This window comes from Procambarus clarkii, chromosome 59, assembly GCF_040958095.1.
Source record: "Procambarus clarkii isolate CNS0578487 chromosome 59, FALCON_Pclarkii_2.0, whole genome shotgun sequence".
NCBI lineage: Eukaryota > Metazoa > Arthropoda > Malacostraca > Decapoda > Cambaridae > Procambarus > Procambarus clarkii.
The window spans coordinates 7,632,526-7,637,930 of record NC_091208.1 but is presented as its reverse complement, the minus strand read 5'-3'; positions in this window follow the sequence as shown (position 1 = coordinate 7,637,930).

Sequence of the window (5,405 nt, the reverse complement as noted above, 5' to 3'; positions counted from 1 at the left end):
TCCAAATAGTTTCTGTGTGTGGCTCTGTTTTGATTCCCTCTTTGAGACTACATTTCAAATTGTCCCTAACATATATGGCTACTCCACCTCCTCGTCAAATATATCTATCTGTGTGAAATAGTTTAAATCCATATATTTGATATTCAGCTAATAGTTCTCTATTTTCTACATTCATCCACGTTTCGGTAAGTGCAATAATATCTATTTTTTCTGTGCAGACAAGAGCATTTAATTCGTTAATTTTATTTCTTAGACTTCTACTGTTAGTGTAATATACCCTAAGTGAATTGTTATTTTGCGGACCTTCTCTTTCCCTGATCGTTTTGCCAATTCCTTTCTCCCACAAACACATACTTTTATTACCTCCTTCCTCCAAATCAATTCCCATACCTCTATCTACTAACAGTTTAAACCCAAACAAACACCTCTAACCACTTCTTCTAGCGAGTTCGCAACAGCAACAACCCCAGCTCTCGATAGATGCACCCCATCACGAGCATACATTTCATTTCTTCCATAGAAGTGTTCCCAGTTGTCTATGAAAGATATTGCATTTGATTTGCAATATCTTTCCAGCCGGCAATTGACACCAAGTGCCCTCGATATCCATTCATTTCCCACTCCCTTTCTTGGAAGAATGCCACATATGATCGGGATTCCTCCCTTGCTCCTAACTAACTCTATGGCTGTTTTATACCTCTGAATCAGTTCCTCACTCCTGACTCGACCAACATCATTTCCTCCCACGCTAATGCAAATAATGGGATTGTTCCCATTACCAGCCATAATATCATTCATGTTGTTTATAATATCACCAATGCCAGCTCCGGGATAGCAAACCCTTAACCTGTTCCCCCTATCTCTAGCACAAAACGTTCTATCCAAATACCTTATCTGGGAATCTCCCACAACTAATGTTTGCTTAGGTACTTCCTTTACTTTCTGAGGGGCCTGCGCTTCCTTTCTCTTCGTTGCTTTCCCTTTTGCGCGATCCACAGTCTCTCCACAGCACTCGTCCTCCAAAACGTCAAATGAATTTGAAGTTGCTATGGCGTTTGAAGGCGGCTTTATCAAAGTCTTCTTAAGGCCCCTGTCTTTCGCAACTCTCCAAGACGAGGTCCCTTTACTGCTGGTCTCCTCCTTCGTTACTTCTCGTTGTTTTTTAAGCTGACGCACCTCCTCCCGCAGAGAGTCCAACTCTGTCCTCAGGGCTCCCACTAGAGTCACCAGGTCCTTCACTACAACTTCCATATTGCTATGATAATATAACAACACTCAGGAGCTCCGGTTAACACAACCTCTCACTGTGACTTCACCTGACCGACTGCTGAAGATTGCGAAGTCGGATTGCAAAAGGGATCTGGGAGTTATGATTAGTAAGAATTTAAAACAAAAGGATCAATGCATGAATGTTCGTAATAAGGCGAATTGGACACTGGGATTTATTAATCGAAGCATTAGTAACAAGACACCTGGTGTGGTTCTTAAGAACATAAGAACAAAGGTAACTGCAGAAGGCCTATTGGCCCATACGAGGCAGCTCCTATATATAACCACCCAATCCCATTCATATACTTGTCCAACCCGTGCTTGAAACAATCAAGGGACCCCACATAAGAACATAAGAACAAAGGCAACTGCAGAAGGCCTATTGGCCCATACGAGACAGCTCCTATTAATAACCACCCAATCCCACTCATATACTTGTCCACCCAGCGCTTGAAACAATCGAGGGACCCCACCTCCAGCACAATACGCGGTAATTGGTTCCACAAATCAACAACCCTGTTACTGAACCAGTATTTACCCAAGTCTTTCCTCAATCTAAACTTATCCAATTTATACCCATTGTTTCGTGTTCTGTCTTGTGTTGATACTTTTAATACCCTATTAATATCCCCTTTGTTATGTCCATTCACCCACTTGTAAACCTTTATCATGTCACCCCTAACTCTTCGCCTTTCCAGTGAATGAATGCAACTTAAGCTTTGTTAATCTTTCTTCATATGAAAGATTTCTAATTTGGGGAATTAACTTAGTCATCCTACGTTGGACACGTTCAAGTGAATTTATATCTATTCTATAATACGGCGATCAAAACTGAACTGCATAATTTAAATGGGGCCTAACCAGAGCAAGATATAGCTTAAGAACCACACCAGGTGTCTTGTTACTAACGCTTCGATTAATAAATAAGAACATAAGAACAAATGTAACTGCAGAAGGCCTATTGGCCCATACGAGGCAGCTCCTATTTATAACCACCCAATCCCACTCATATACTTGTCCAACCCGCGCTTGAAACAATCGAGGGACCCACGTCCACAATGTTACGCGGGAATTGGTTCCACAAATCAACAACCCTGTTACTGAACCAGTATTTACCCAAGTCTTTCCTAAATCTAAACTTATCCAATTTATACCCATTGTTTCGTGTTCTGTCTTGTGTTGATACTTTTAATACCCTATTAATATCCCTATTATAATATTATTTGCTTTTTCGTTTAATTCTATTCAAATAGTTTCTGTGTGTGGCTCAGTTTTGATCCCTCTTTGAGACTACATTTCAAATTGTCCCTAACATATATTGCTACTCCCCCTCCTCGTCTAATATATCTATCTGTGTGAAATAGGTTAAATCCATTTATCTGATATTCAGCTAATAGTTCTCTATTTTCTACATTCATCCACGTTTCGGTAAGTGCAATAATATCTAATTTTTCTGTGCAGACAAGAGCATTTAATTCATTAATTTTATTTCTTAGACTTCTACTGTTAGTGTAATATATCCTAAGTGAATTGTTATTTTGAGGCCCTTTTCTTTCCCTGATCATTTTGCCAATTCTTTTCTCCCACGAACACATACTTTTATTACCTCCTTCCTCCAAATCAATTCCCATACCACTATCTACTAACAGTTTAAACTCAAACAAACACCTCTAACCACTGGTTCCAACGAGTTTGCAAAAGCAACACCCCCAGCCCTCGATAGATGCACCCCATCACGAGCATACATTTCATTTCTTCCATAGAATTGTTCCCAGTTGTCTATGAAAGATATTGCATTTGATTTGCAATATCTTTCCAGCCGGCAATTGACACCAAGTGCCCTCGACATCCATTCATTTCCCACTCCCTTTCTGGAAGAATGCCACATATGATCGGGATTCCTCCATTGCTCCTAACTAATTCAATGGCTGTCCTGAATCTCTGTATTAGTTCCTCACTCCTAACTCGCCCAACATCATTAACCCCTGCACTAATACAAATAATGGGTTTGTTCCCATTTCCCGTCATAATATCATTCATGTTTCCAACAATATCACCAATTCCAGCTCCCGGATAGCAAACCCTTAATCTGTTCCCCCTATCTCTGGCACAAAACGTTCTGTCTAAATACCTCACCTGGGAATCTCCCACAACCAAAATTCGCTTCGGTACCTCCTTAACTTTCTGAGCAGCCTGAGGGGCCTGCGCTCCGCCGCTCCTCGCTGATTTCCTCGCTGCAGGCGCACCACAGCACTCGTCCTCCAACACGGCAAATGAATTTGCTGTCCTTAGGGCGTCTGTAGGCGGCCTTGTCAAGGTCTTCTTAAGACCCCTGTCCTTCACGACTCTCCGCGATGAGGTCTCGTCAACACTGGTCTCCTCCTTCGTTTCCTCTCGAAGTCTCAGCCGTCGTACCTCCTCCAGCAGGGAATCCATCTCTGCTCTCAGAGCTCCAACCAGACTCACCAAATCCTTCACTAATCCTTCCATTATTGCAATAATGTTACTCCAGAGCTCCAGCTAACTTTAGATTAGATAACATTTAGATTATGCAGCTTAGTTCTTATGTAACAGGGTTGTTGATTTGTGGAACCAATTACCCCATAACGTGGTGGAGGTGGGTCCCTCGATTGTTTAGAGCGCAGGTTGGATATGTATATGAGTGGGATTGGGTGGTTATAGATAGGAACTGCCTCGTATGGGCCAATGGGCCTAATGCAGTTGCCTTTGTTCTTATGTTCTTATGTTCTTATGATCCCTTTCGCAATCCGACTTCGCAATCTCAACACCATCTAGCTCGTATCTTGTAACTCTATCATCATTACCTAGCCTCAGAACTTTACATTTATCAGCATTAAACTGCTTTGCCAATCCTTTGACCATTTCAAAACCCTATCTAGATCAACTTGATCAACGTGATAGTGAGTCCTCCTCCGAATTAATTTCCCTACCGATTTTCGTATCATCGGCAAATTTGCAAATGTTGCTACTCAAACATGAATCTAAATCATTTATATATATTATAAACAACAGAGGTCCCAGGACAGAGCCCTGAGGTACTCCACTAACAACATTATCCCACTCTGACTTGACCCCATTTATACTAACTCTCTGTATCTGCCTGAGATACATATATCTAACTCTGAGCATCTGCCTCACTATCTCTTGGACTCACAAGAAGACTCACTATCACTTCAAGTCCATCTAAATAGGGTTTTAAAATGGTCAAAAGATTGGCGGATGCAGTTTAATGCTGATAAATGTAAAGTTTTGAGGCTAGGTAATGATGATAGAGTTACAAGATACAATCTAGATGGTGTTGAGATTGCGAAAGGGATCTGGGAGTTATGATTAGTAAGATTTTAATACGAAAAGATCAATGAATAAATGTTCGTAATAAGGCAAATAAGACACTGATTTATTAATCGAGGCGTTAGTAACAAGACACCTGGTGTGGTTCTACAGCTATATCTTGCTCTGGTTAGGCCTCATTTAGATTATGCAGCTCAGTTTTGGTCGCCGTACTATGGAATGGATATAAATTCACTTGAACGTGTCCAGCGTAGGATGACAAAGTTAATTCCCCAAATTAGAAACCTGTCACATGAAGAAAGATTGACAAAGCTTAAATTACATTTTTTAGAAAGGCGAAGAATAAGGGGTGATATGATAGAGGAGTACAACTTGATGAATGAACATAACAAATGGGTATTAAAAGTATCAACAGAAGACAGAACACAAAACAATGGTTATAAATTGGATAAGTTTAGATTTAGGAAAGACTTGGATAAATACTGGTTCGGTAACTGGGTTGTTGATTTGTGGAACCAATTACTGAATAACGTGCTGGAAGTGGGGTCCCTCAATTTATTCAAGCGTGATTTAGACATGTATATGAGTGGGATTGGGTGATTATAAATAAGAGCTGCCTCGTATGGGCCAATAGGCCTTTTGCAGTTACCTTTGTTCTTATGTTATTATTATTATCATTATGTAATCAAGATTACATAATAATAATCAAGATTATTATGTAGCATTATTATGTAATCAAGATTACATAATAATAATAATATTGACTTGATCACGAACATAAGTTGCCTTTGTTCTTATGTTCTTGATTGTAATCAATCAAGTCT